This window comes from Calypte anna, chromosome 1 (assembly GCF_003957555.1).
Source record: "Calypte anna isolate BGI_N300 chromosome 1, bCalAnn1_v1.p, whole genome shotgun sequence".
In the NCBI taxonomy this organism is placed as follows: domain Eukaryota; kingdom Metazoa; phylum Chordata; class Aves; order Apodiformes; family Trochilidae; genus Calypte; species Calypte anna.
This window is the reverse complement of record NC_044244.1, coordinates 196,067,433-196,087,082: the sequence shown is the minus strand read 5'-3', so window position 1 is coordinate 196,087,082 and position 19,650 is coordinate 196,067,433. Positions and strand designations below refer to the sequence as shown.

General features: G+C 46.1%; 1 protein-coding gene across 1 annotated transcript in view; it reads right to left on the bottom strand.

The window, feature by feature from the left end:
- The window catches only part of MAP6 (microtubule associated protein 6), a 61,500-nt gene that overhangs the window by 18,127 nt on the left and 23,723 nt on the right, over positions 1–19,650 (bottom strand). The gene's annotated exons all lie outside the window — the stretch shown is intronic.

Sequence of the window (19,650 nt, the reverse complement as noted above, 5' to 3'; positions counted from 1 at the left end):
CAGCTGGGTGATTCAGGAATAAAAGTTGCCACGATTTTCTACAGCCACCACTTATGCCTGCCTGTAAGTAATGAATTGTATCCTTTTGCCTAAATTGCACCAAATTACACTCAAAAGCTGTTGTTAGGACCATAAAGGAATAAATCAAGATAAAACTTTCACAGAGTAGGAAATGAAGGGTTTATCAGGTATTCTGAGCTATGGCTTCTCTTTACTGGCTGATGGTGGAATTCCCCAGTGAATGCAAAAAATAAACCCATTTTTCATTCTCTGAGACAGAGGACTTCTTGGAGAAAACATAACAAACCCATTTCAAAGATTTCTAACACCTGCTGGACACATTCTACTTCAAGCACAACCTCAATCCCCTGCATCTCCATGTTCTTCCCAAAGGAGCATCAACATCATTCTAGTCTGGCAGGAAACTATTTCATTTTCTCTCTAAAAATTGCCACTATGGATGGAGAAACCCCAAGAGTGTTGGGGCCTTACAAGCATCATGCTCAGACAGGCAGTGTTCAGATCCTTCAGGCTTCAAGCCAGGAGCTATCTAACAATGGTGATACAAAGGGGTGAAATTTCCTTGGAAATCAAAGCCTTTGCTTCATTTCAGGACCTCTGAGCCAACGGGACCTCTGAGTTGCAGATCTCGTCCCTCCTGCCTCGTTCCACTCAGCCACCCGTGGGATTGTGTTCCTTGTTTTCATTCTGCTTTATTAGGGAAATGAACTCCTGAGTGAGGGTTCTGCCACTTAATCCCTTCCCATAATAGCTTTGAACATCCTAATCAGCTTCAAGCACATTTGAAAAATGGTCCTGGAGATATTCAGCTTTTACTTTTATGGAAATAATCACATGGGCTGAGTCCAGAGGCTCAGGAAAGCTTCTGTATAGATACACAAAATTCCTGGGTCACCAGAGGACCAGCTCAGACAGCAAGTTTAGGCTTCAGAACTTTATCTGTTGTCCCCAGAGGATGGTGTAAATGATCCCTTGAGGGACAGGATCATTGCAGCTCTCTGCTCATCCAACACGACATTTCCCACTCCCATAATCCCATTGCAGAGACAGAGAAAATCTTTCTCTTCCAAGGAAACTGATAGTTCCAACAGTCTTCTGGGTGTGTTTCTCCTCTTCAGATTAATTTCTCACACATCTTCAGGGTAACTGAGCCCTTCTGACAGTCCACATGCCAAGGGAGCTTGGAGAGCCCTTCCCTATGCCAACGCTGGGTAACTGCTTTAGGAGGAGCTGGATGCCTCTTAGGGCTCTGTTATCTGATGAGATCTCCACTGGTGGGGATCCAAACACCCAGCACACATTAACACACTCATCTCTTCCTCCTCTAAATGGAGGTATCTTCATCTATCAGCCAAATCCCACCTCCAGCTCTCCATACTTTCTTAGTGGTGATTCTACCTACACCTGCTTTTTATTTTCTCTGTATATTTTTCACCCCCCTCCCACTCTTTTACTCTCCAGCCCTTCTTGGGCTTGGCTATCACTGCCAAAGGCCAAGGGATGCTGCCTGTTTGATGAAACTGATGAGCAATGCATGAATGGGCTCCTCTGTGTCCCCTTTCCTGTTCAGTGAATGTCACCCATTTATCCACCCATTACTTCTCTGCAGTCCATTGTTTAAACATCCCTCTGGCAAGAAAAGCTGAGCTAAAGGAAAAAGAAACATCTTTAAAGACCTGGATTAAAGATGTGAACACATTACTGACAAACCCAAAGTTGATCTTAAACTCCTTGGAAGATAAGAGGTTCTACCTAGGATCCACTTTGGTTCCCAAGTAGGCAATTTCCTTTGCAAAAGGAAATAAAGTCATGCACTAAATATTGTGTCTCTCTGCCACTCAGATTCCTCCCTAGCAACTTCTGAACCCAGTGGCTATTTCCTATTTCCAGTGGCAGAGGTAGAAATCTCAGCAGTGAAAATCAGAGTATCCCAGAACCTGGGTTTGGGATGGAAGGGATGTTGGGATGTTAAAGACCATCTAGTTCCAACCCCACCATGGCAGGGAGTGGGACCAATCACAACATATTTCCCCAAAATCAGTCAGAAGGAACATCCAAATGATGTTCTTCAGCTGAGGGCAAGAGAGATAAAATGCATTTTCTCACCAGTTCTGAGGACAGCTGGACAATGAACCAGGGACCATCAGGTCAATCAGCAAACCCAAGCTCAGGTTGCATCTCCAGAACCAGAGACAAAGGATGGAGGCTCTGATACCATGCATGTAGGGGCTGGAATTAAAAGAGGGAACACAAACCAGGATTTATTTATCCTGGTGCTCATAAAATCTTGGTTTATATGGAGGTGAGCTTTGAAGAAGCAGGATTTTATTTGTTACCATGGTTCCTGGCAACTTCATTAGGTGCTGGACTAAACAAAAATGAAGAAGATGGGTTGTGCCCTGAAACACCTGTGATGTCTGCAGAAAAGGCAGATGTGAGGTGGGGAAAAGGGAGAGAAGAAAAGCTTGGTGCTACCTGCTGGTCAGCAATTCCTATGGGCATCTCCTATGCCATTTTCCAGGGCATTTCCTATGCCCTGGTTGCTGAAATGATGAGGAGAGAGATGGTGCAATGGAGCTGGGCTGCTAATGCACCAATCAATCTCATCTGACTACTAAAAAGTGAGCAAGAATTCCTCTTCTCCATCTTTGCTTTGCTGGTCTTAATGAGGACATAACTCCGGGGTTACTCAGCTCCTCAACACTCAGCTCAGGACCCTTGACAACCCTGAGCCTGATCCACCTATTGTGTTCAGTTTTGGTCCCTGTTGTCCAAAAAGGATGAGAACAGGTTGGAGTGGGTTCAGAGAAGAGCCAAAAGGATGATCAGAGGACTGGAGCAGCTAGCATAGGAAAGGCTGAGAAAACTGGGTTTGTTCTGCCTTGAGAAGAGAAGGTTTAGGGGAGACCTTATTAGGATGTTCCAGTTCTTAAAGGGGGCTACAAAGCAGATGGAGACTCCCTGTTCCCATGGAGTCCCATGGAGAAGACAAGGGGCAATGGGCACAAGGTGCTCCTGGGGAGATTCTGATGGGACACAAGAGGAAAAGTGTTCAGCCTGAGGACACTCAGACCTTGGAATGGTCTCCCAGGGGAAGGGGGGGATTCCCCCACTTGGGGAAGTTCGAGGTCTCAGATCAATGGGGTGCTGGGACAGCTCATGTAAACGATAATATTAGAAGATATTAATAAGATATTAGTAAGGTATTGATATGATTCGTGAGGTCCTTTACACTGTATAATTCTGAATATATAGACACTGTATAATTCCTGACACTGTATAATTCTGAATTTATGAGCCTCCCAAGATGAGCTTTCCTTTAGGATGGATAAATGTTCTGAATTGGAAGAGGGGAGACTTAGATTAGATTTTAGGAAGAAATTCTTGAATTTGAGGGTGCTGAGCTGTCAGAGGAGAGGAGAGGAGAGGAGAGGAGAGGAGAGGAGAGGAGAGGAGAGGAGAGGAGAGAAGAGAAGAGAAGAGAAGAGAAGAGAAGAGAAGAGAAGAGAAGAGAAGAGAAGAGAAGAGAAGAGAAGAGAAGAGAAGAGAAGAGAAGAGAAGAGAAGAGAAGAGAAGAGAAGAGAAGAGAAGAGAAGAGAAGAGAAGAGGAAGAGAAGAGGAGAAGGTTCTGGGGAGCCCTTGGAGCAGCTTCCAGTGCCTGAAGGGGCTCCAGGAAAGATGGGGAGGGATTTTGGACAAGGGCATGGAGGGATGGGATGAGAGGGAAGGGTTTCCAGCTGCAAGAGGGGAGATGGAGAGGAGATGGGAGGGAGAAATTGTTTGGTGTGAGGGTGCTGAGCCCCTGTCCCAGGTTGCCCAAGGAAGCTGTGGCTGCCCCATCCCTGGCAGTGTCTCAGCCCAGGCTGGATGGGGCTTGGAGCAACCTGGGCTGTGGGAGGGGTCCCTGCCCATGGCAAGGGGGGTTGGAACTGGTTGATCCTTAAGATCCCTCCCAACTCAAACCATTCCATGATTCTAGGATTCTATTCTAAAATCCTCAGGCAAATGTTCATTTCCCATCATTGGCTCTTGCTCTAGAACTGGTCCCATCAAGCATGTGAGCATGGACCGCCTTTGTCTGGAGCCCTACCACACCTGGGATGAACCAGGTACTGGTGTGACCATGTACCCAGCATGCCCAATTCTACAGATCCAGAGCTTACAGAAGCAGTGGAAGGAAGAAGAAACTCAGACCTTTTCCTACATCTATTCCTGGTGCAGCACCCTACTCTCAGAGCCTATTTTTGATGTATCCAGCAAGACACAGACTGAAAAAAAAAATTGTTATTAGACAAGACACAGATTATTCAGATTATTACATCAGTGCCCAGATACTCAACTTACCATGGTCAATTAGCACCAAAATACAAATTCTTAATTCTCTCTGTTTCCACCACAAATGAGTGAGGGAAAACATCCCACTGGGAGCTGCCCTTGGAGTGTGCCAGCTCCTGAACCCAGCCCAACAATTGCTTGGAAAAGTACTGGTTACCTGAGCCAAAAATATAAGCAAGAGTGTGCCAGCCACCTCACAGCCTGGATTCCTACTTTTAAGTGCCAGGGACATTGAATTTGCTAATGAAAAGGCACAAAAGTGAGGAGAGAGGTGGCTTACTCAGGGTGGGAGTCACTACTGATTGTAGGGCTGAGGGGCACATCTCAGAAGGGTGACCTGAATCCAGGTTACAGCATCATCAAATGTCAGGAACTCCAGGATCACCTGGTCCAGCCCTTCTCATATTATTGGTTATGTGAGATAGCTCAGAACCTTTTTGAGCTGAGACTTCAAACTTTCCAAAGTGAAAGGGGAATCAACAACTTCCCCTGACGTTGCCCTGTGTCACCATGAACTCCTGGGGTAGCACTGTGCTGTCTGGACCTGGAGTGATGCTCCAGGATATTTCTGTCACTCTGAGATGCTCTTTTATAAATGGATACCCTCCCTATATCATGGAATCACAAAAATTCTGGAAATTGATGGGACTTTAAAGATGAGCTCGTTCCAACCTCCTGCCATGGCCAAGGACATCTCCCACTAGACCAGGTTGCTCCAAGACCCTTCCAATCTGGCCCTCAGCACTTCAACAATAACAAAAAAAATAATAATAAAAAAAATTCACCTAAAATCTGAGCAAAAACCTTGGCTCATGGTGCAAAGATAAGACATGAGCATGGATGACCACCAGCCCAGCTCTGTAATTCTTTATCAAAAGAATTTTTCTTGCTTTTAATTTTGCTGAGGAAGAGTTTAAGAACTGCTCTCCTGGCACAAAACAGAGGGCTTGAACTGAAATAGCAGCAAATTACACATCTCCTAATTTTCTGCTTAGCTCTCATCCCAAAGAATAATTAAAAGCAGTGGGGAACGTGGTGCTGGCCTGAAATGGGAATCAAAGTGAAACTCAACAAAAAGGAGAATGTGAGGCCTCAGGTGGCTGTTTGCAAGCCACATCCAAGAGGAAAAATTCCTGGGGGAGAAAAAAGGAGCTGAGACACCTACAGACCTGATGGGAACATAGGATGGGGCAGAAGTCTTGCAAATCAATAGGTAGCAGACCTTATTAGATGATATCTTGGGGAGACATTGGCCTGTTCTAGATCCATCAAAGGCCAGTGGATGGATGCCACATCTATCAGTGGATGCCACACTTGCACAGGGCTTCATCCACTCAGGTTCTTTTATTTTAATTGCATTTTCCCCTTGGCTGAGCATTTTTAAAGGTGGTTGCTGGTCGTCAACACCTCCTTCCTTCAGCTCATCCAGGGAACATGGGGTGGGAGAGAGCTCCAAGCTCTGGTATATATTGCTTGCCTTCACCTATTGATGCTAAAACAAAGCCAAGAAGGGGAATTCTGGGGAGATGAGGCCATGTTTAACCACTTCAAAGCTTTCACCTACTTTGGAGGACTTTAAAGATAGGTTATGTTTGTTCAGAACCAGCACAGGATGCTAAGTGTGTTCTGCTGACTGCAGCTTCCCCAGCACTGAGCCAGCCCAACTCCCTCATCCTGCTGCAAACACAGGACATAAAGGATGATGCAGAAAAGGGAGACCAAGAACATCCCAGTGGTGTCTCACACAGATGGGTTATTTGGAGATGAATGTGGAAAAATTAAAAAATATTCAGATTTTTCACTGGAAAAAAAAAATCCTCTATGAAATGTTTGGCCTGAAATGTTTCACTGATTCTAAAATCATAGAATCATAGAATCCTAGGGGTTAGAAGGGACCTCGAAAGATCATCTAGTCCAACCCCCCCTGCCAGAGCAGGGCCACCTAGAGTACATCGTGCAGGAACGTGTCCAAGCGGGTTTTGAATGTCTCCAGTGAAGGAGACTCCACGACCCCCCTGGGCAGCCTGTTCCAGGGCTCTGTCACCCTTACAGGAAAAAAATTTTTTCGCATATTCCACTTGAACCTCCTGTGCTCCAATTTACACCCATTACCCCTTGTCCTATCACTGGTCACTACTGAGAAAAGCCTAACTCCATCTCCCTGACACTCACCCCTTACATATTTGAAAACATTGATGAGGTCACCCCTCAGTCTCCTTTTCTCCAAACTAAAGAGACCCAGCTCCCTCAGCCTTTCCTCATAAGGGAGATGTTCCACTCCCTTAATCATCTTAGTAGCTCTGTGCTGGACTCTTTCAAGCACTTCCCTGTCCTTCTTGAACTGAGGGGCCCAGAACTGGACACAATACTCCAGGTGCGGCCTCACCAATGCAGAATAGAGGGGGAGGAGAACCTCTCTTGACCTACTAACCACACCCTTTCTAATGCACCCCAGGATGCCATTGGCCTTCTTGGCCACAAGGGCACATTGCTGGCTCATGGTCATCCTCTTGTCTACCAGGACCCCCAGGTCTCTTTCACCTACACTGCTCTCCAGCAGGTCAGCCCCCAACCTATACTGGGACATTGTGTTGTTCTTCCCCAAATGCAAAACTCTACACTTCCCCTTGTTGAACTCCATCATGTTTCTCCCTGCCCAACTCTCCAGCCTGTCCAAGTCTCTCTGAATGGCAGCACGGCCTTCCGGTGTGTCAGCCACTCCTCCCAGCTTAGTGTCATCAGCAAACTTGCTGAGGGTACACTCTATACCCTCATCCAAGTCGTTGATGAAGATATTGAACAACACCGGTCCCAGTACCGACCCCTGAGGGACTCCACTGGTCACACACCTCCAACCAGATTCTGCCCCATTGACTACAACTCTCTGACTCCTTCCTTTCAACCAGTTCCTGGTCCACCTCACTACCTGATCACCAAACCCATACTTGGTCAAGTTATCTACATAATCAATCATAATATAACTTTCTTTCCCAGCTTCTTTAGCTGTTCCAACCTATTTTTTTTTTCAGAACAACACAAAAGGACTATGAATCCCCTCATGAAGCAAAACATCAAACTGCTCCATAAGGAAGAGTTGAGGACATCACAGATCTCCTTAATATCCCTCTAAACAAAACAGCAATGAAAAAATACACATTTTGGGCAAACTAAGTAGCAAATTTGTCTGGGATTTTCAAATTATTTTGCCTCTTTGGAACAGAATATCTTTTGCTCTCAAATATTCTCCAGATCCCTTTTATTTTTTTCCTCTTAACACAGGAAAAGAGCTGATCAGTGAACTGAAACAGTGAAAAAAAACAAAAGTAATGATAATGCCTGGTCAAAGATTGAGACTCATTGCCAAAGAAGGTCACTGAAGTCCAGGATATAATGAGATTTTATTAAGTTCTGGCTGTTAAGATGGATATTGAGACTATTTAGTTATTAAAGGAAATTTCAGTAACACATTCTTGGGAGAAGAATTAGCACCACTCTCCAGCAATTAACTGTCCTCTACAATATATGGGCCAAAGCAGAAGCTATTCCATCCTGTAGGAATCTCTCCCATCTCCCTCTGGATGCCTGGTCCTGGCATGATCAGCCAGAAAATGATGAACTTGTTGGATTGTGAGCAAATGCTGCTCAGAAAGGATTTCTGACAGAAGAAGTCTGTAAGTGTTTCCATAGAATCATAGAATCATAGAATCCTTGGGGTTGGAAGGGACCTCGAAAGATCATCTAGTCCAACCCCCCCTGCCAGAGCAGGGCCACCTAGAGCACTTCGCATAGGAACGTGTCCAGGCGGGTTTTGAATGTCTCCAGTGAAGGAGACTCCACGACCCCCCTGGGCAGCCTGTTCCAGGGCTCTGTCACCCTTACAGGAAAAAAATTTTTTCAAATATTCAACTTGAACCTCCTGTGCTCCAATTTACACCCATTACCCCTTGTCCTATCACTGGTCACTACTGAGAAAAGCCTAACTCCATCTCCCTGACACTCACCCCTTACATATTTGAAAACATTGATGAGGTCACCCCTCAGTCTCCTTTTCTCCAAACTAAAGAGACCCAGCTCCCCAGCCTTTCCTCATAAGGGAGATGTTCCACTCCCTTAATCATCTTAGTAGCTCTGCGCTGGACTCTTTCAAGCACTTCCCTGTCCTTCTTGAACTGAGGGGCCCAGAACTGGACACAATACTCCAGGTGCGGCCTCACCAATGCAGAATAGAGGGGGAGGAGAACCTCTCTTGACCTACTAACCACACCCTTTCTAATGCACCCCAGGATGCCATTGGCCTTCTTGGCCACAAGGGCACATTGCTGGCTCATGGTCATCCTCTTGTCTACCAGGACCCCCAGGTCTCTTTCACCTACACTGCTCTCCAGCAGGTCAGCCCCCAACCTATACTGGGACATTGTGTTGTTCTTCCCCAAATGCAAAACTCTACACTTCCCCTTGTTGAACTCCATCATGTTTCTCCCTGCCCAACTCTCCAGCCTGTCCAAGTCTCTCTGAATGGCAGCACGGCCTTCCGGTGTGTCAGCCACTCCTCCCAGCTTAGTGTCATCAGCAAACTTGCTGAGGGTACATTCTATACCCTCATCCAAGTCGTTGATGAAGATATTGAACAACACCGGTCCCAGTACCGACCCCTGAGGGACTCCACTGGTCACACACCTCCAACCAGATTCTGCCCCATTGACTACAACTCTCTGACTCCTTCCTTTCAACCAGTTCCTGGTCCACCTCACTACCTGATCACCAAACCCATACTTGGTCAAGTTATCTACATAATCAAATCATAATATAACTTTCTTTCCCAGCTTCTTTAGCTGTTCCAACCTATTTTTTTTTTCAGAACAACACAAAAGGACTATGAATCCCCTCATGAAGCAAAACATCAAACTGCTCCATAAGGAAGAGTTGAGGACATCACAGATCTCCTTAATATCCCTCTAAACAAAACAGCAATGAAAAAATACACATTTTGGGCAAACTAAGTAGCAAATTTGTCTGGGATTTTCAAATTATTTTGCCTCTTTGGAACAGAATATCTTTTGCTCTCAAATATTCTCCAGATCCCTTTTATTTTTTTCCTCTTAACACAGGAAAAGAGCTGATCAGTGAACTGAAACAGTGAAAAAAAACAAAAGTAATGATAATGCCTGGTCAAAGATTGAGACTCATTGCCAAAGAAGGTCACTGAAGTCCAGGATATAATGAGATTTTATTAAGTTCTGGCTGTTAAGATGGATATTGAGACTATTTAGTTATTAAAGGAAATTTCAGTAACACATTCTTGGGAGAAGAATTAGCACCACTCTCCAGCAATTAACTGTCCTCTACAATATATGGGCCAAAGCAGAAGCTATTCCATCCTGTAGGAATCTCTCCCATCTCCCTCTGGATGCCTGGTCCTGGCATGATCAGCCAGAAAATAATGAACTTGTTGGATTGTGAGCAAATGCTGCTCAGAAAGGATTTCTGACAGAAGAAGTCTGTAAGTGTTTCCATAGAATCATAGAATCATAGAATCCTTGGGGTTGGAAGGGACCTCGAAAGATCATCTAGTCCAACCCCCCCTGCCAGAGCAGGGCCACCTAGAGCACTTCGCATAGGAACGTGTCCAGGCGGGTTTTGAATGTCTCCAGTGAAGGAGACTCCACGACCCCCCTGGGCAGCCTGTTCCAGGGCTCTGTCACCCTTACAGGAAAAAATTTTTTCAAATATTCAACTTGAACCTCCTGTGCTCCAATTTACACCCATTACCCCTTGTCCTATCACTGGTCACTACTGAGAAAAGCCTAACTCCATCTCCCTGACACTCACCCCTTACATATTTGAAAACATTGATGAGGTCACCCCTCAGTCTCCTTTTCTCCAGACTAAAGAGACCCAGCTCCCCCAGCCTTTCCTCATAAGGGAGATGTTCCACTCCCTTAATCATCTTAGTAGCTCTGCGCTGGACTCTTTCAAGCACTTCCCTGTCCTTCTTGAACTGAGGGGCCCAGAACTGGACACAATACTCCAGGTGCGGCCTCACCAATGCAGAATAGAGGGGGAGGAGAACCTCTCTTGACCTACTAACCACACCCTTTCTAATGCACCCCAGGATGCCATTGGCCTTCTTGGCCACAAGGGCACATTGCTGGCTCATGGTCATCCTCTTGTCTACCAGGACCCCCAGGTCTCTTTCACCTACACTGCTCTCCAGCAGGTCAGCCCCCAACCTATACTGGGACATTGTGTTGTTCTTCCCCAAATGCAAGACTCTACACTTCCCCTTGTTGAATTTCATCATGTTTCTCTCTGCCCAACTCTCCAGCCTGTCTAAGTCTCTCTGAATGGCAGCACAGCCCTCTGGTGTGTCAGCCACTCCTCCCAGCTTAGTGTCATCAGCAAACTTGCTGAGGGTACATTCTATACCCTCATCCAAGTCATTGATGAAGATATTGAACAACACCGGTCCCAGTACCGACCCCTGAGGGACTCCACTAGTCACACACCTCCAACCAGATTCTGCCCCATTGACTACAACTCTCTGACTCCTTCCTTTCAACCAGTTCCTGGTCCACCTCACTACCTGATCACCAAACCCATACTTGATCAACTTATCTACAAGGATGCTGTGAGAGACGGTGTCAAATGCTTTACTGAAATCAATTAATGCTTTAATTAAGTAAATGCTTTACTTTCCATCCTAAGGCTCTTTCCTAATGTGAACAGAAAAATTCCATTGGGAATGGAATAACAATATAAACAGGCTGTGGATCCTCCTGCAAACATAATTAATTTAAAAAATAAGCCTGATCAGTGGGTACTGTTCTGCAAGAGCCAAAACATGACTCCCAACACATTTTCAGCACTAAAAGGACACTGCCCCCATGCTGAGGTCCCTTGGCCAACAGCGAAGTGTTATTTGGAATGATTTCTCCCAGATAAATAACTCCCAAATCCTGGATCTGGATGATTCCTTGCTGCTTGTGACACATTTCTGCAGCACATTTTGCCCTTTGCACCCCTTCAGCCATTTCATCCCATCTCCCACCCAGCCCCTCTTGGCTAACCAGGTCTTTTCCAACCATCTCCTGGTCTTGTACAACACAGAAAATTGTCACCTCAAGTGGCAAAACTGTCCCCTCATTGTCCAAGCTGTCTCCAACTTAACGACAGCTTTATCCTCTAATGCCCACACTCTTATCCTCTACACAATCATTTACTGTAAAGCTCCACAGAGACCATGAATGGTACCACAAAGCTCCTGGTGCCCCAGATTATTATTTTTTTTTTTCCCAATAATGAACCTCTAAGATGTATACACACATAGAAACACAAACAGATAAATATATATATTCAGATGAGGCTGTATCTAATTATGTCCAAAACCTAAACTAATGGAGTACATCAATATATGAATCTGACACATGGATAATGCACAATGGAATAAGTGTGAGTAGGATAGAAAGGGAAAAATATCTCTGGACATCCCTGGTTAGGGCCCATCAAGCAGAGCATAGAAGAGGAGGAGGGGGAGGAAAGTGCTGAGCCTTCAACAGAGCAGGTTCTGAGCAGGATTAATGTACCCAAAAGGATGAAGTCAAGTCATCTGGCAGAGCAGAACCCTGCTGTGATCCATTTCTAAAAGTTGCTTGAGTCAGCAGCTCACAAATGATGGATATTGAATTGCCTGAGGGCCATGGAGCATGGCCTTCCAAAGAGGCAGAATTATTGCACGTGCTGCCAGGGCTAAAATGTCACAAAAACAGGAGTGAAGGTGATGATGAACACTGCAGAAGGTCAAGGAGCTGAGAGAGCAACCAAGTTGTGGGAGAACAACCCCAAGCCTAACAATCCTGCCACTAGTTATGGCTCAGAAGAGAGAAATAGGAGAGCTGAGGATCATCTCTGAGGGTCTATGGATCACTGAGACACTGAACAGCATGGAGAGGTCCATGTATGATAAGAAAAGGGAAAAAAATCCCCATGCTCAGACTAAGTGGCACCTTTTACACACAAAAGTTCACTTTGTGGACCTCAGAGTAAACACCAGAACCTCCAAGATCATCTCTTTCCTTTCACTGCTGCCTTCAACATCAGTCCACTCCTCAGCCTGCAGCATCCACCCAAGTCCCAGCCAGGGGGAAAGCAGAGGGGTAAGGGTTTCAAGCTGAAAGAGAGGAGATTTAGATGAGATATTACAAAGAAATTCTTCACTGGGAGGGTGGGGAGATACTGGAACTGGAGAAGAGAGGAGAGGAGAGGAGAGGAGAGGAGAGGAGAGGAGAGGAGAGGAGAGGAGAGGAGAGGAGAGGAGAGGAGAGGAGAGAAGAGAAGAGAAGAGAAGAGAAGAGAAGAGAAGAGAAGAGAAGAGAAGAGAAGAGAAGAGAAAGAGAAGAGAAGAGAAGAGAAGAGAAGAGAAGAGAAGAGAAGAGAAGAGAGAAGAGAAGAGAAGAAGAGAAGAGAAGAGAAGAGAAGAGAAGAGAAGAGAAGAGAAGAGAAGAGAAGAGAAGAGAAGAGAAGAGAAGAGAAGAGAAGAGAAGAGAAGAGAAGAGAAGAGAAGAGAAGAGAAGAGAAGAGAAGAGAAGAAGAGAAGAGAAGAGAAGAGTTGAGTTCTGGGGATCCCTTGGAGCATGTTCCAGCGCCTGAAGGGGCTCCAGGAAAGCTGGGGAGGGACTTTGGACAAGGGAATGGAGGGATTGGATGAGGGGGAAGGGTTTCCAGCTGCAAGAGGGGAGATGGAGAAGAGATCTTGGGGAGGGAGAAATTGTTTGGTGTGAGGGTGCTGAGACCCTGTCCCAGGTTGCCCAAGGAAGCTGTGGCTGTCCCATCCCTGGCAGTGTCTCAGCCCAGGTTGGATGGGGCTTGGAGCAACCTGGGCTGTGGGAGGGGTCCCTGCCCATGGCAAGGGGGCTGGAACAAGATGAACTTTAAAATGCCTTCCAACCCAAACCAATCTGGGAGTCAGAACCAGATAAATGAAATCCATCAGCATTTGCTGCAGCCCAGCAGCCCACAGCCCTCCCTACCACTCAAGGGCTGAAAAGCCCCAGAAGGAAAGGTGTGGACTCTCTGGAAGATAACCCTGTGAGATCCCACTGCAGAAATGCCAAAAAAAAAAAAAAAAAAGGGGGAAGATCCATCAGGAGGTGTGCAAAGAGGTTATACCCAATAGCAATGAGACCTCAGGAACCTTCTGGATGGGAATCACAACCCCATGGAGATGTCCTGATTTCTACCTCTGCCTTGCCCTTGATCCTCCAAGGTTTTTGGAGGATCCTGACCCTTCCTGCTGAGGAAGGGACACATGTTGGTCATTCCATAGAGCAGCTGCTGTGCTACAGCCTGTAAAGGTGGGGAATTCAATGTTGGGGTCACTGATGAAGCCACTTGATGCAGGCTGTTGGGAAAGTTCCCAGGGTGATCACAGCCTGCTGGTTCTGAGCATGGCTGCAGAAACAAATCCTCTGTAAATGTTGTGTTCACCCTCAGAAAATGGATCAGGACCAGGTGGAAGCTCTGCTAATTTAACAGCCTGTATGTCTGCTCTCCCCCTTGTCCTCAAACCCAGCAGATGATAACATTTGCCACAAGGTTCAATAAAGAAAGCAGCTCCTGGCATGGATGCTTGGACACAAAAGCATCTTTATTGATGATGTTGTAGGAATCAGGACTGGGAAAAGTATTGCCATGGGCAGATCTGGATGGGCTGAAAAAAGCTGAAAAAGATAAGGATAGCCAAAGTGCTCCTGTTAGAGTTTGTTGAGCCAAAGAGCTGAACCCTCTACAAGTTGTGCCTCTTCCCCTTGCATGCAAACTTCCTTGCAAGACGAGATGTCCAGCTGCATGACTACAGACAAGGTATAGACCCAGGAATTAACTGGGCTCATCCATTAAGGTCACAGAATTATGGAATGGCTTGGGTTGGAAGGGATCTTCAAACTCCTCCGGTCAGGCTGGAGCTCTGAGCATCCTGATCCAGATGAAGATGTCCCTGATCAGTGCAGGGGGTTGGACTGGATGAGCTTTAAAGGTCCCATCCAACCTAAACCATTCTGTAATTCTCTGATGATGGTTGTGGAGATGTAGGGCTAGAAGGACTTCCTAAGATCCACATCCTAATTTGGGGAAAGGAGATGAGGTATCTCAACCCTACAAGATTGATGTTCTCAGTGGAGAACGTGTCCCATCTTAGAATCCCAGACTGGTTTGGGTTGGAAGGGACCTTCCAGTTCCTCCAGTTCCAACCCCCTTCATGGGCAGGGACCCCTCCTACAGCCCAGGTTGCTCCAAGCCCCATCCAACCTGGGCTGAGACACTGCCAGGGATGGGGCAGCCACAGCTTCCTTGGGCAACCTGGGACATGGGCTCAGAACCCTCAATGCACATAATTTCTTCCTAATGTCTCCTCTCCATCTCCCCTCTTGCAGCTGGAAACCCTTCCCCCTCATCCCATCCCTCCAGGCCCTTGGTCCGAAGTCCCTCCCCAACTTTCCTGGAGCCTCTTCAGGAACTGGAAGCTGCTCTAAGGTCACACCAGAGTCTTTCCTTCTCCAGGCTGAACAACCCCGACTTGCAGGAAAATCCTTGAGGATAAAAACTTTGTATTAGCAAAAACATCACAACCTTGGAAAGTCTGCTCTTTCAAGCCCAAAGTTTTTCCAGTGCCATTCATGCTGAGTGCAGGGGACTCATTGATATATCCAACAGGGTACAGAGAAGGCAGCATCCATCTTGGTGAAGAGATGCTTTCAGCACCTCATTCCAAGTGTCTGAAGACACAGAGGAAAGATGAATTATATCAGCAATATTTCAGTTCAGCAAAACACTTCAGCACGTGCACGTGAAGCTGCTCCTTACATGTAAATCTGGATCTAAATGACTTCCTGAAGCAGAGCTTGGCTGCAAAATCTCTCTGTGAATCCACATCATGACTTAGGAGAGAAGGAACTGGTGCAGCAAGATGTTCTAAGGCTGGGGAAAGCTGAGCTTTGTAGGTCAAATGAAGTGATGACATTTCACAACCTCGTAGCATGATCAGATCATCCCAGACATCCAGGATGGGGAGGGAATCCAAAGGAATCATCTTTCAGAACAACAGCTCAGACTCTTAGAGAAATTAAGAGCCCAAGGAGATGAAGGAGAGGGCATCCCAGCAACCAGCACTGCTGACAGCACCTCAGCTCCAAACTGCTCCATTCATCCTCCTGTTGAATCACAGAATCATTTTTATAGGAAAAGACCTCTCAGGTCACCAAAACCATTAACCCAGCACTGCCAAGTCCACCACTAAACTATCTCCCTAAGCAGCACATTTATATATCTTTAAAATACCTTCAGGGGTGGTGACCTGACCTGGGCTGTAGCAGTGAGGGTTTTCATGAAAAAAAAGATTTTTTCTGCTGGAGAAACCTCCCTGTCCTGATGTTCCTCAAAGCTCTGATATGAAGCTTCTTGAGCTCACTGCCAGCTCCTCTTCCCTACATCCTGACCCTTCTCCAGCCTGGGGATGCTTTAGTGCTGCTGCACTTCATAGGATCCTCTAAGTTCCTAGGAAGCTGGAGATGGGTGATGCTTTGGACAACAGAGTTTGCCTGAATTTGTTCAATTCTCCCCCAAATCACAGCTGCAGAAGGATGGGTCTCACCAAAAGAAGGCCAAGAAATGGCTGTTTGAGATGAAACTGAAGCTCTTTTGTGTTCTTGATGGTTTTTTCTGCTCTCTTCAGGGAACCATCCCTCCCCTCCTTTCTGTGCTTCTAATGCAGCTTAAAATCAGTGTTGCTCTTTGATTTCATTTCTAATCTGCCTGACAGTCTAATTGTGCAGCCTGACACAGGAGCAGAAGTAGATTCAGCAGTAAAAAGGGGGAAAGGAGGAGGAGGTGAAACTGAAATAGCAGCTATTGCTTTGCCACCACATTAATGACTTGGGGCATCATTATTTGCTCCTCACTGTAGCAGCTACTATGGGACTGGATCTGAGCATCTTTCACGTGCTGATTGGGCATCCAGGGTCCTAAGACTTAATTGTACCCATGAAAAATGAAGAGACTGGTTAGTCCCAGCTTCAGTTTCAGTTAATATATAAAAGAAATGCTGGTACAGGCTCTCATTGAAGGCCCAGTCAAAAGGCTGACATGTCCAAGATGGCACCAAGGGAAATAGTAGGAAAAGGGAGATCATGGATCAAGAGCCCCATGAACATTTGTGGATGAGGCATTAAGGAACAAGGAAAAAGAGCAGTAAATCAAGGCCTATGGCAAATTTAGGGCCCATAGAATCATAGAATCATAGAATTAGCCGGGTTGGAAGGGACCTCAGAGATCATCTAGTCCAACCCTTGACCCGGAGCAGTTGCTAGACCATGGCACTGAGTGCCACATCCAGTCTTTTTTTAAATGTCTCCAGGGACGGAGAATCTACCACCTCACCGGGCAGTCCATTCCATAGCCTAATCACCCTCTCCGTGAAGAAATTCATTCTAATATCTAAACTAAACCTCCCCTGGCACAACTTAAGACTGTGTCCTCTTGTCTTGTTGAAGGTCGTCTGTGAAAAGAGTCCAGTTCCCACCTCGCTACAGCCTCCTTTCAGGTAGTTGTAGACAGCAATGAGGTCTCCCCTGAGCCTCCTCTTCTTCAGGCTGAACAGCCCCAGCTCTCTCAGCCTCTCCTCATAGGGCCTGTGCTCCAGTCCCTTCACCAGCCTGCTTGCCCTCCTTTGGACCTGTTCTAGGACCTCTACATCCTTCTTAAACTGAGGGGCCCAGAACTGGACACAGTACTCGAGAATGTGTGGCATTCAAATTTTTCCTTGCACTGGGCTGGAGCAGTTCCACACTCCAGGAAAGCCCAATGCAAAGAGGATCTTAAACACAACCTGTTTCTTCTGTATGTCTTGCTGATGGCAGGTAAAGACCTGGTCTAAACCTGCAGCTCAGCTTACAGGCCAAATTGTAACCAGGATGACCTCTGATTTTCTGTGGGACCACTGAGATCTTAGTGTAGTAACAACCAAATCCCTCAGTGACCTGACACTCAGAGCTTCCAAACTTAAATATCACCTGTGAAATTAAGCACACACACATGCTCAGGCTCCAAGCCATCCTGCCAAGTAAAATTAGAATTACAGAATCACAGAATCCTAGAATGCAGCAGCTTGCAAGATACTTTTAAAGCTCATCTATGCCTTAAGCAGGGATGCTGTTAATTATATCAGCTTCAAAGTTCCATCAAGCCTACAATGTCTCTAGGGCTGGGCCCCCCCAAAACCTCTCCAGGCAACCTGAGCAAGTGTTTCAGATGTTATTAAAAGAATAAACAACTACAGAACAAAAATATCTTATCTAGAGAAGCTTTGGAGGCATAATATCTACCTCTCAAAAAAAGAAAGGGAATTCAAATCCATGAGACTTTAACCACGTTCATGGGGGCATCCCTACCACAGATGGGTTGGTGGTTTCCTCCCAGGTCCAGGTATTTTTTCCACAAAATTTCTTGAATCCACCAGCTCCAACACGATGAATATTTGACAAGAAATGGCTCTGCCATGTTCCCTGTGCCCCAGGGGTGTAACACAAGGAGAGAGGTGGGACACAGGCAGTGTGGCTACTGCCCAGCCTCAAATAATGCAATATAGGACAAGGGTGAATGCAAGATTAACCTGCACCATGTCTCTGTTGTCTGTATTTGAGGTCCTGGTATTTCTTTACAAGATGTTATATATATATATATATTTAATTGTATATATTGACCTGAAATATTTTAAATTCTTAACATATTTTGACAGCTGGGGACAGAGTGGCTGGAGAGCAGCCAGACAGAAAGGGACCTGGGAGTCTGCATTGACAAGAAACTGAACATGAGCCAGCAGTGTGCCCAGGTGGCCAAGAAGGCCAATGGCATCCTGGCCTGTATCAGAAACAGCGTCACCAGCAGGTCCAGGGAGGTGATTCTTCCCCTGTACTCAGCGCTGGTTAGGCCACACCTCGAGTACTGTGTCCAGTTCTGGGCCCCTCAGTTTAAGAAGGATGTAGAGGTCCTGGAGCAGGTCCAAAGGAGGGCAACCAGGCTGGTGAAGGGACTCGAGCACAGGCCCTATGAGGAGAGGCTGAGAGAGCTGGGGCTGTTCAGCCTGAAGAAGAGGAGGCTCAGGGGAGACCTCATTGCTGTCTACAACTACCTGAAAGGAGGCTGTAGCGAGGTGGGAACTGGACTCTTTTCACAGACGACCTTCAACAAGACAAGAGGACACAGTCTTAAGTTGTGCCAGGGGAGGTTTAGGTTAGATATTAGAAAGAATTTCTTCACGGAGAGGGTGATTAGGCTATGGAATGGACTGCCCGGAGAGGTGGTGGATTCTCCGTCCCTGGAAACATTTAAAAAAAGACTGGATGTGGCACTCAGTGCCATGGTCTAGCAACTGCTCCGGTGGGTCAAGGGTTGGACTAGATGATCTCTGAGGTCCCTTCCAACCCGGCTAATTCTATGATTCTATGATTCTATGACAGCCTGAATTCTGCTTTCCCTTGTATGCTTTCCTGTGCATTGAATATTTCTTTAGTTTTGTGTTTTAATTATTTTAATAAAATTTAATTATTTTATTTCATCAAATTTAAATCTAATAATTTAATTTAATGATTTTATTTTATGAGTCTTTATGGAAGAATCATAACTGACCTGAGCCCATTGCAATGATGGGGACTGGGACATCTCTGCCATGAGGAAAGGCTCAGGGGGTTGGGGTTTTTTTTTAGCCTGGAGAAGAGAAAGCTGAGGGGAGATTTCATCAATGCTTATAAACACTTCGAGGATGGGTTTCAGGAGGATGGGACCAGGATGTTCTCAGTGACAGGACAAGGGGTAATGGGCACTAACTTGAACATAGGAAATTCCATCTAAACACGAGGAGGAATTCTTTGCTATGAGGGTAGCAAAGAACTGGCCCAGGCTGCCCAGAGAGGTGGTGGAGCCTCCATACCTGTAGATATTCCAAATCCACCTGGATGCTCCCTGGACAACCTGTTCTAAGTGACATTTGCCTGGCAGGGGGGTTGGACAGGATGATCTCCAGAGGTCCCTTCCAACCCCAATCATTCTGTGATTCTGTCATTATGGAGATGAAAGAAGAGAGCTCAGGCTTATCAAGGATCTTAAAGAGAAAGGATTAGTGAACACAGGGAAAGCTGAGCTGGATTTTCCAGTGTTTACATTAATAGGGTCTTATTTCAAAGCCTGCAAAATCTGGATGTAAATTTGATTTGTGCTTGTGGAGAGTAATGTGCAGAGCTCTTGTTC